The sequence below is a fragment of the Eurytemora carolleeae genome, unplaced genomic scaffold (assembly GCF_000591075.1).
Source record: "Eurytemora carolleeae unplaced genomic scaffold, Eaff_2.0 scaffold98, whole genome shotgun sequence".
NCBI classification, from domain to species: domain Eukaryota; kingdom Metazoa; phylum Arthropoda; class Copepoda; order Calanoida; family Temoridae; genus Eurytemora; species Eurytemora carolleeae.
The window spans coordinates 154,621-167,504 of record NW_019396078.1 but is presented as its reverse complement, the minus strand read 5'-3'; positions in this window follow the sequence as shown (position 1 = coordinate 167,504).

The window sequence follows — 12,884 nt, the reverse complement described above, 5'->3', positions numbered from 1 at the left end:
TGCAACAACATTATCACACGCGTCTTGCATTTCTTCAAAGAATGTTGAAATCTGAGACGAACTATCATTACGCTTTTGTAAGAACTTTTGCCAATGGTGTTCCATATAAAACTATTTAAAATACAACAATTTAAAGTGAATCAAAACAGAGATTAATTTGGCTTTGAAAAATTAGGCAGCTTGTCTTCGGACTAAGGCAGTTGGTGTAAAAGCCCAGGTTTAGGCCTAAAGTTAGTGTATTTCACCAGTCGCATCTAGTACCGGCCGGTCTAGTGTACCCAGAATATTTATGCCCATGCGCTGGCTGGATATTGCTGAATTCTTTTTTTGAGTTAAAGAAACAAAACTTCAGGATCGGGAGGGGGAAGGGGCCGAAATCCCCCCACCCAGTATTAATAGGGTTAAAGACCTCTCCTTGATGTTGTTGCACCTATAGTCTGGGGACTTGTACATGTGGCTGGTCAGGTAGAAAACCTCCTTAGCATCCTGGATCCCGGTTGTGTTAGTGATAATAACTTGAACCGGATTTAATGAATTTAAGCCAGGTCTAGAGACAGTTCAACCATGTATTTTTAATCTGTGATTCAAGATTTGTCCATGGTTCTATAATAGATGATAACTAAATTGCAAAACTACACATAAGTAGTTAATTCGATGGTAGGTAGTTCAGCCTATAAGAGATAAATAGTTGATTCGACGATAGGTAGTTTACCCTAGAGATAAATACTTGATTCAACGGTAGGTAGTTCAGCCTAGAGATAAATACTTGATTCAACGGTAGGTAGTCAGCCTAGAGATAAATACTTGATTCAACGACAGGTAGTTTAGCCTAGAGATAAATACTTGATTCAACGATAGGTAGTTTAGCCTAGAGATAAATACTTGATTCGACGATAGGTAGTTCAGCCTATAGATAAATACTTGATTCAACGGTAGGTAGTCCAGCCTAGAGATAAATACTTGATTCAACGATAGGTAGTTTAGCCTAGAGATAAATACTTGATTCAACGATAGGTAGTTCAGCCTAGAGATAAATACTTGATTCAACGGTAGGTAGTCCAGCCTAGAGATAAATACTTGATTCAACGATAGGTAAGCCTAGAGATAAATACTTGATTCAACGATAGGTAGTTCAGCCTAGAGATAAATACTTGATTCGACGGTAGGTAGTTCAGCCTAGAGATAAATACTTGATTCAACGGTAGGTAGTTCAGCCTAGAGATAAATACTTGATTCAACGGTAGGTAGCTTAGCCTAGAGATAAATACTTGATTCGACGCTAGGTAGTTCAGCTATCTATCTCAAATTCATTAAATTTGGTCCCTGATCCGTTGTCAGATTTGTCATACGTAGAGAATATTGTGTGAACACCTAGAACAGTTACAAAAGTTACGTAAATGGATGGTACAGGGTGTCCCAAAAAACATGGGAATTCAGTGACGAATTCGATATCGTCTTTGTTATGAATTAGCATTGTAATACCTAATTTCAAAAGACCTAATATTATTATGTCTGCTAGAATTTATTTAATGAAAAGGGTAAAAGACTGAAAAGATGTGTCTATAATGTCTCCGCAAGATGAACAGTGAATACGGACAAGTTTACTCTGTTTGTATACTGTAATTTTCTTGTTTTACTAAGTACAACCGGTTGCAGTCAAAACATAAACAAACAAAATGTAAACATAGCAGACGAAACTCTTACAGATTACAGCTTTCTCAGTAGGTATCACTATACTAAATCAAAGAATTATTTATAAAGACGATATCGAATTCGTCACTGAATTCCCATGTTTTTTGGGACACCCTGTATGGACGTAATTTAAAGTTACATAAATGGATGGTATAGACGTAATTTAAAGTTACGTAAATGGATGGTATAGGCGTAATTTAAAGTTACGTAAATGGATGGTAGAGGCGTAATTTAAAGTTATGTAAATGGATGGTATAGACGCAATTTAAAGTTATGTAAGTGGGTGGTATAGGCATAATTTAAAGTTATGTAAATGGATGGTAGAGGCGTAATTTAAAGTTACGTAAATGGATGGTATAGACGTAATTTAAAGTTTAGTAAATTGAAGGCATAGACGTAATTTAAAGTTACGTAAATGGATGGTATAGGCGTAATTTAAAGTTATGTAAATGAGTGGTATAGACGTAAACTAAAGTTACCTAAATGGGTGGTATAGATGTAATCTAAAGTTACATTAAAGGATGGTATATAGGTAATTTAAAGTTACGTAAATGGATGGTATAGACGTAATTTAAAGTTATGTAAATGTATGGTATAGACGTAATTTAAAGTTAAGTAAATGGAAGGCATAGACGTAATTTAAAGTTACGTAAATGGAAGGTATAGACGTTATTTAAAGTTACATAAATGGATGGTATAGATGTAATTTAAATTTATGTAAATGGATGGTATAGACGTAATTTAAAGTTATGTAAGTGGGTGGTATAGGCATAATTTAAAGTTATGTAAATGGATGGTAGAGGCGTAATTTAAAGTTAGGTAAGTGGGTGGTATAGGCGTAATTTAAAGTTATGTAAATGGATGGTGTAGACATAACTTAAAGTTATGTAAATGGATGGTATAGACATAATTTAAAGTTATGTGAAAGGATGGTATAGACGTAATTTAAAGTTACGTAAATAGATTGTATAGATGTCATCTAAAGTTACGTAAATGGATGGTATAGACGTAATTTAAATTTATGTAAATAGATAGTATAGACGTAATTAAAAAATAGCTCGTTCACAACAGTACCGGTTGACTTTTAACTGTTCAATGGTAACGGTGTTTGCAAGCTGTTTTATTTTTAAGAAGCTGTCACGGAAATTAATTTAAATGCTTGTATAAGTGTAAAGGAAAGGAAGTTAAAGGCTGCAAAGACAATTGTTTTGTTTTTAAGTTTGCTTTTATTGCCATGTGTAAAATCTTTTCGCTGACTTTAGATATATAATGAAATCATTAATAGAAATATCAATTTCAAATTATGAAAAACATCACAGATTTCTGTGGGCTCTCTTGAAAGTCTAACAATGTAATGTTCAAATGAACAACAAAAAGATGGCCGTCAAGCCGAAATTTAATAGAGTATCGTTGAACGAAACTTTCAAGTTTCCTTATTGGGGTCTATTCACATGCAGGGTTGTTAATGGTTTTCAAAAACGATCGTTTTTTGTTTCGTTTTTACTTTTTTTTTAAAACCAAAATGATTGTTTTGATTTTAGAAATAAACTATCTTTTTTGAAAACGAACCGTTCGTTTGAACCTTCACACGAAAAATGATCGTTTTTTAAAACCATTGTTTTATAAAAACGAAAAACGATGGTTTTAAAAAAATTTCGCTGGCGTAACTGAGTTTTATGACAATTAATGTTAATTTTATTTAAAGATGATACGATTATGAATGTTGTCTTAAATGTTTTTTTTATTGAGACAAATAACCTGAATGTCTTCTGACCTCAATGCAAAGATTTTAATTTAAAAAATCAGAAAACGAATTGAAAATGTGAAGGAACCACATCAAATTATATTTCTTTATTAAGGTATTTTTATCTACATAAATGAGTGACCCCATTAATGAAACCGGGTTTCCGATACTTGGTTTCATTACGATATTCTGCCTTAAGTTTCTGAACTCAACCAGAGATGGAATTTAAAGAATTTGAGTCGCGGTTTAAATCCGCCAAAATCCGCCAAAACCCGGTTTAAATTTAGCGCCGGCTTAAATCTTGAAACATTGATACAATTTAAGTGAACCAACCATATTTAAGCCGCGGCTTAAATTTAAACCGCCGCTCAAATTCTTTAAGTTCGGCCACTGTACAATTGAACATTGTAAAAAACTGTGACTGACCTTTCCCTGTTTTGATCGTACACATCAAGAGTGTACAACAAAATCTACACTCATGGCAGTGAACCTTATCTCGTCTGGAACCATATATTTTCTGATCGTTTAGAAATTTATTGCTTTTTTCAAAACTTGAGTTTCTCAACTGTCTAACTTAGTTACAGAATAATTTTGCTGTGTTTTTAACTTTTAATTACAAAAGTTCAAAAATATTGTAATTTATGTATCTCCGACAATTTACAAAAAATGGACTTATTACTTGCCAAAACCTGAATTTTCTAATTCTTATCTTTGCTAAAATGTCGTCTTCTTATTCAACAGTTTCACGGGGTTCACTGTACGAAATGTAAAATTAAAATTGACAGATCAAATTTTAAATACAAAAGGTTTACACCGCCAGGTTTCAAAGATAAAAGAAATGAAACATTAGAGTTTGTGCAAGCAATCATAGTTTTAGATTTAAACACTTAAAAAAACAAATTAAAAGACACAAATTATTTCTTCATATGAAAATAAAATTTCCGTGTAAAATGTGATTTTGAAAATACGTGAAAATATCGCACGGTCAATGTGATCATCATATAGAACATAATATTAATCTGTCTAAATCTATCTCTTTCGCAAGCGTTGATTTACGCACAGAGTAATATGAAAACTATGAGAACGCACAATCTGTAAATATCATGCATTAAATGATATGTAAACTTGTCTCTAAAGTCTAATTCTTTGTGGAAACCCCTGTACTCAATAAGATTCAGACTGCTTACATAAAAGTCTCATACATTGTTATGACAGGATCGACTTTGAAGTGTCGTAACGCCTTGGGATTTGATTTTACCACTCTAACTTTCTTATGCTTTTCCGTAGCCCTTTACATGTACTTTTTAGCACTACTATAGCTTTGTACGCTTTGGTTTTTAAGAGGTAATTGGCAAAATTCTCATAGATTTTTGCTTGAGAGCTTGAGACCTTTGAATGTTTAGAAAAAAAAACTAGGAAAAATTTAAAGAAAAATTTGAAAAAAATTAATCTTAAAAATAAATATTTTCCTGACGCAGCATTTAAAGAATCCATTGTCCTTTTTGCACTGTTTAGCAAACTCAGAATTTGCATAATTTTCGCAATCTTTCTGACAAATACTTGCGTCTAAACCTGCAATAATAGATAGTTTAAATGGTGATGTGAAACTAGTTTTAACATTAAGTTTAAAATATCGAACTATTTTCATATATCTATATAAAAAGCTCTTCGCTCATATATATATTTGTATATTTCATGTTAGGTACATTCCCAAAGATTTGTCAAATCATTAACGACACTTCAAACTTGCAGTTGAACATTGATCCTTTTCTGCGGACTGAGTAGTGTCTAGATATCCAAATCAACTATATTTATCCTATTCCTGAGGAGGACCTAGATTTTTTTATTTACATCAAAACACATAAAAAAAAATTTTCTAAGGTTTAATGAAATTTTTAGGAGAAAAACAAAGTTTTCCGTTTTAAAAAATTCGTTTCGTTTTCAACCACTAATTTTTTTCAAAAAAGGATAATCTTTTTCGTTACCGGTTTAAAAATTAACGGTTTTTGCCGTTCGTTAACGGACTCTTCCGTTAATTTTAGAAAACGAAACTTTGCCCAGCCCTAGCTATAGCTGGCCAATCGGCTGGACCGAATTGGCTGAAATCTGAAAAAAAATTTTTTTCAAAATTCGTTCGTTTATTCCACGGGCAACGCCGGGCACTTCAGCTAGTATTTACATATAACAGTTTAGTAATTTGATATGTTGTTCCCAATTAACGTCATTGATCCCACAATATTGTCCGGTCGGGGGAATTTCAAAAATATTCACAAAAGAAAAGGAAAATTTCCAATTCTTATTTTTATCATTGACTACCTGAAGGAGGGAGGGGTTACCTTTGTCACCCCCCGGGGTATACCCATGGTCACTTTTGTCACCCCCCGGGGTACCCATGGTTACCTTTGTTACCCCCGGGGTACCCATGGGTTATCTTTGTCACCCCCATGGTACCCATGGGTAACCTTTGTCACCCCCGGGGTACCCTTGGGTTACCTTTGTCCTCCGGGGAATCCATGGGTTATCTCAAAAAATTCAGCCAATTTCGTAAAGCCGTTTGGCCAGCTAACATATATAAAATATATGTATATATATTCGAACATATAAAATGTATTATATATTTGAACTGAAAAAAAGTTGAAAATACCATAATTTAACATATATGTATGAACAAAGAGCTTTATTATATAGATTTTCAATGTGAGAAAAACATGAAATAAGTATGAAGCATAAAACTATAAATGTTAGCGTATAATCTTAAGTTTTAAGTTTTATAAGTTTATATTGATTGTATAATTTTAAGTTTTATAAGTTTATATTGATTGTATAATTTTAAGTTTTATAAGTTTATACTGATTGTATAATTTTAAGTTTTATAAGTTTATACTGATTGTATAATTTTAAGTTTATATTATTCATTTCTACTTATGTCCAATGGTTGGCTTTTATTTTATCATTGATTATTAATGCGAGAAATAGATGAAAAAGTATGAAGCTTAAAATTATAATTGGGAGCATAGAATTTTAAACTTAAATTGTTTAATCATACTTGAGTCCAATGATAAAGGAGCAAAATATTTTTTGCATGATCAGTACCTAATGTTTAAAAAAAAAATTGAATAAAAAAAATGAAATACTTGAGTCTAACGGGTGGCATGATTCATATCCTTTCGATTTTTCTTTGTCTAACCATTTCTTCTGAAAATATACACTTTTAATTACGAAATCAAAATTTAACAAAATTTGTTATTTTTGCTCCAACATTTTGTTGAAAATGAACATTTTTTCCATTTCGTAATTTAGGGTGTTTAAATACCGATAAAAAATGTGAAAAATTAATACTATTAGTGTCAATGAATTCATATTTTTATCGGTCAACATAATTCTCTCTTTTGTTTTTAACAAACATTCCTTCAAAACAGTGCTGATAACATGCGTAAAAAAAGTAAATACAATAATTATTATTTGTTTGTTTTTCTTGTTACAACTCAAATATTGTATTACCTATATCCTATTATTACCTATATTCTTTGAACTTTTGTAAAAACATTTTATTTTCAAACCTTGACTTTTTGAAATAGCAGAATTCATAGTTTGAAATATCGAAGAGTTGCGGTATTAGGTTGCAAAGATATAGGGATTAAGAAATTAGAGTTTGTGACAAAAAAAAACAGTTCCTTCAAGGAAATGTATACGTTTCCCCTCATGTACATCACCGACCCTTTTAATCTTCGTTTGAAGACAAATGACAAAGATATTCTTGTGTTTTTGCTTTAAAAATATATTTTCATTTAATTTAAAATTAAATTTTCATTTGTTTTTTCTATGTAAATATTAATTTAGTGGATACATTTAAAGGGAGTGTTCGTGAAAAAATGAAAGGGGGTATAGGCTTAGTGCGATAAAAAAGCGCTTTTGATCGCTGCTAAATCTTACTTCTTTCTGTTGCGTCTATAAGGGGAAAATTGTTAAAGATGTCTCATACCGAAGAACGTAGCGCCCAAACAAATTGAGAAAATTGCAACTTACGACTTAGACCGTCAAAAAATCAATTTAATTACAAACAAATCATTCAGATATTACAACCTTTAGTCATCGATTATCTTCCGCCACATTTGTATATAGTTTATATTTTATAATAATTTTGTATATAGTTTATATTTTATAATAATTTTGTATCTAGTTTATATTTTATAATAATTTTGTATATAGTTTATATTTTATAATAATTTTTAACTAATTGGTTTTGAATTTGATTATTTCTCTTGTCGCTTGCGCAACTATCCAAAAATGCCGCGCAACACTCACATTTTTCTAAATCTGCGGTATGAGATGTCTTAAACAATTTTCTCCTTATAGACGCAACAGATAGAAGTAAGATCAGTAGCGATCAAAAGTGCTTTTTTATCACATTAAGCCTATACCCCCTTTTATTTTTCGCGAACACTCCCTTTAAGGTTGAAAACAAATTTGAAAATTAAGGTCACTCGAAATTATGTTTACAGACTCTTTAACATCTGGTTGTTTACCTTGTCAGATAGGAAGTCAATCGCTGGTTTCAAGTAATCATCATTTATAGAATTCCAGTTTTTAGTACACGTATGGTTGTGGAAACAACAGACAGTAAGTTTCTGGTTTTTGCAGTACAATAGGTCTCCTGACTAAACAGTACAATTTTAGTACACATATGGTTGTGGAAACAACAAACAGTAAGTTTCTGGTTTTTGCAGTACAATAGATCTCCTGACTAAACAGTACAGTTTTTAGTACAGGTTTATGGTTGTTAAAACAACAAACAGTAAGTTAATTGTTTTTGCAGTACAATAGGTCTCCTGATTAAACAGTGCAGTTTTAGTAAACGTATGGTTGTGTAAATAAAAAACAGTGCTTTTGTGGTTTTTGCAGTACAATAGGTCTCCTGACTAAACAGTAGAGTTTTTAGTACAAGTATGGTTGTGGAAACAACAAACAGTAATTTTCTGGTTTTTGCAGTACAATAGATCTCCTGACTAAACAGTACAGTTTTTAGTACAAGTATGGTTGTGGAAACAACAAACAGTAAGTTAATTGTTTTTGCAGTACAAAAGGTCTCCTGATTAAACAGTACAGTTTTAGTACACATATGGTTGTGGAAACAAAAACAGTGCTTTTCTGGTTTTTGCAGTACAATAGGTCTCCTGACTAAACAGTACAGTTTTTAATACAAGTATGGTTGTGGAAACAACAAACAGTAAGTTTCTGGTTTTTGCAGTACAATAGATCTCCTGACTAAACAGTTCAGTTTTAGTACACGTATGGATGTGAAAACATGAAACAGTAAATTTCTAGTTTTTGCAGTACAATAGGTCTCCTGACTAAACATACAGTTTTAGTACAAGTTTATGATTGTGGAAACAACAGGCTTAGTACAACTACAGTTAATGGAAACAATCACAATTGCAGCACAAATAGGAATTCCAGCAAAACGGTACAGCTTAAAAACTGAAATGGTTCTGAAAATAATATAACCGCTACAGTACGATATGATCACTGCATTTCTATAATTCCATTTTAAACAATTATTAATGCCACTTTTTTTAACCATAAAAAAAAGATAAAAAGGTATATTACATGTGTAACTGTAGTGGCACTGCATGCTGCTCCTAAGGCTCTTGCTAGTTTCAGCTTGCAGCTTTGAAACACCTAGAATCATAAGGTTTTTAGAGAGACACCACAAAATCTGAGTAGTCCATCAAATTTCAAAAATATTTGGTTTTTTACACTATATGCCCAATTTTGACCCTTAAAGAAACTAAATACGAAAAAAAGCTAAGAGAAAACGAAGTAAAGCAAATAGTTTTAAAATGATTGTTTTGTTTCGTTTTTCCCTTATATATTTTCTATTAGTTTAGTAAAAACTATAAAACGTTTATAGAATATAAATTTTAAAAAATTGAAAGTTCACATTTTAGTACCTTTTAGAAGTCAAAATACTAATCACTAATAATATGATTAAAACCATTATAAAGCGAATAAAAGTCGTCTTTAGCTTTAGATCAGATATTAATCTTAACATTTAAATACTTATTAGTTTAGTCATGACAGAGTATGACTATTAAATTTCTTAACCTTATTCATATAATGCCGCCTTCTCTACCAGAAAAAGAGGGAGGGGGGTCCTAGAGACCCCCCTCCCTCTTTTTCTTTATTGTAATACAAATGTTTAACATAGTACATTTTTGGAAAGCTAAACCTACAATTATACAGGTTTAATCTAAACCTACAACTCTAATGGTTTAATCTAAACCTACAATTCTACAGGTTTAATCTAAACCTACAATTCTACAGGTTTGATATAAACCTACAATTCTACAGGTTTAATGTAGACCTACAATTCTACAGGTTTAATCTAAACCTACAATTCTACAGGTTCAATCTAAACCTACAATTCTACAGGTTTAATCTAAACCTACAATTCTACAGGTTCAATCTAAACCATACAATTCTACAGGTTCAATTTAAACCTACAATTCTACAGGTTTAATGTAAACCTACAATTCTACAGGTTTAATCTAAACATACATTTCTATATGTTTAATCTAAACCTATATTCTAAACCTGTCTATCGTTGAGATCTCCATCAGCCCGTTCACAGGTTCCCTGTAAAAAGATCGCTACAGTGAAATCTCTGGTTCATTTGGAGTACTGACACGACTATTCGGCAGCTAGAGCAGTTGTTTACAGTATACAGTATACACACAGACACTACAGTACACCAAATTAGTTATACACTTCTAGGAATTGTGCAACACAAACTCTTGTGCGAAAAAATAAAAAAAAAACCATGGTTAAAAAATAGTTCTCGAAGCAAATTAATAATTTGTGTAAATACAGTACCACCCAAAAAACTGTGGGATAGGAAGACGATATTAAAGCAATCTTATGTGTATTTTATGATGTTCATAGGCCCCACTGTGCTGCACTGCAACCTTCAACAACTCAAAATTGCTGATGTATCGAACACACTAAAAAGTCTTGCCGCGCCATCAAAGTTGAAACCGAGCCGGCTAGGTCGGGCCGGTACTATTGCTGGTACATGAGGGCGGGCCGGTACTATTGCTGGTACATGAGGTCGGGCCGGTACTATTGCTGGTATATATGGTTGGGCCGGTACTATTGCTGGTACATGAGGTCGGGCCGGTACTATTGCCGGTACATGAGGTCGGTACTATTGCTGGTACATGAGGTCGTGCCGGTACTATTGCTGGTACATGAGGTCGGGTCGGTACTATTGCTGGTACATGAGGTCGGGCTGGTACTATTGCTGGTACATGAGGTCGGGCCGGTACTATTGCTGGTACATGAGGTCGGGCTGGTACTATTGCTGGTACATGAGGTTGGCCCAGTTTGAATTAAAAATGACCCATAGTCCACCGTGAGAGACCTTTAATGAGAACTTTTTACTTACTCTTTCTTGTTTGTTCTCTATTTTCACAATCAAATCTTCATCCTTGCAATTTTTTGCTGAAAATATAATTGATCAAAACAGCACTGCAGCCTGAGTCAAAAGATGAAGGTCAAATTTATTCGAAATCTTTGGTACGAGTTTGTGACCTCAATTCTCTTCTAGGTTTTATTTAACTCGCAAGTAAAAGTAAAATAATTCAAAAAATATTCAAACATATTTGACTTCAAAATGGAATTTACATTAGAACGACGTGATTGGGTAACATTAACATTAAAAAGTTGTTAGTTTGGAGTTCTGTCTGATTTTAAAATAAAATAAAATTTTCTCGGTTAAGAAAATATTTTGTCAAAAAATTAGTGGAAATTTTTTAACCATTCTATCTAATCTAGAATTTGTATGCATTTGCATTATCAAATCGCATGAAAACCATGAATTTTTTAAACTATCTAAATGTTAAAAAATAATAATGTCAGTTTTACTTTTAATAGATGAGCTAAGTATATATAGATATATATTTGACTAAATATACTACTAAATATACTACTAAATATACTACTAAATATACTACTAAATATACTACTAAATATACTACTAAATATACTACTAAATTGCACAATTTTTACATTTTAATTTAGCCATAGTAGGTGTATTTGCAAAATCCAATTTACAGATAAAAAGTAATGGTTATTATTAAACAAAATGTATCTATATAGTTAATTTTGAAAAAAAAAAATATCTCAAAGAAAATCTTTAAACTTTTTTCTGTATTTTTCAAAGAAAAAATTTAAAAGATAAAAAAATTTTAAAATGTACCTGAATCATAGTCTTCACTCCAATAGTCTTTTTTAGCTGTCACAAAAATAATGCAATCGATCAGAAGTAAAAGAACATTTCTATTCACAACGATTAACATATCAAAAAAGATCTTAACATTTTAACAGAAACATGATGAATTGATTTAATTGAATTTTTACAACTGAATTTAAAACATGAAATATGATATTTCACTTTCTACATTTATAATACTGTATACAGGGTGTCCCGAAATACATGGGAATTAAGTGACGAATTCGATATCGTCTTTGTTATGAATCAGCATTGTAATACAGTGAAACCCTTAATAAGGAATACATCGGAAGAATTTATCAAATGTCGTCTTGACAATTTTTCAATGAGTTTTATAAAATATTTCGTAAATTTCAGTATTTGCGAAAATAAATAAATAGCCATGAATATACGGGAACAGTTTTAAAGAGTTCCATATAATCATTTAATAAAAAAACTAAATATTTGCAACATTACATTATCAGAAAGTGAAGAATACGACATTTGATGAATACTTTCAATGTATTCGTTATTAAGGGTTTCACTGTACCTAATTTCATAAGCCATAATATTACTATGTCTGCTAGAGTTTATTTTATGAAAAGGGTAAATGGCTGTAAATATGGGACTATAACGTCTCCGCAAGATGAACAGTGAAGACGGAGACAAGTTTATTCTGTTTGCATACTGCAATTTTCATGTTTTACTAAGTACGACCGTATGCAATCAAAACATAAACAAACAAAATGTGAACATTGCAGACGAAACTCTAACAGATTTAAGCTTTCTCAGAATGTATCACTATACTAAATCAAAGAATTATTTAAAAAGAAATATCGAATTCGTCACTGAATTCCTATGTTTACTGGAACGCCCTGTATGATTAAGTTGAATCCAAATATGGCAAGACATAATAATATTAATTATTAATTGAAATAATGAATAAATAATGAATGGAAGTTTATGAAAACGAATAGAAAATGTTGGTAACTAACTGCAGAAAAAACGGCTCAGTTTAAACTCGTTAACTAATAACTGATGAACATTTAGTTAAACGTCAAAATAAATTAAGATTGAATACATATACGTTTTTAATCATTATTCGTTTAATTGGAAAGCTAATGCAGGATGAACAGAAATGTTTTGGATTTTTTAATACAGGGTGTCCCAATAAACATG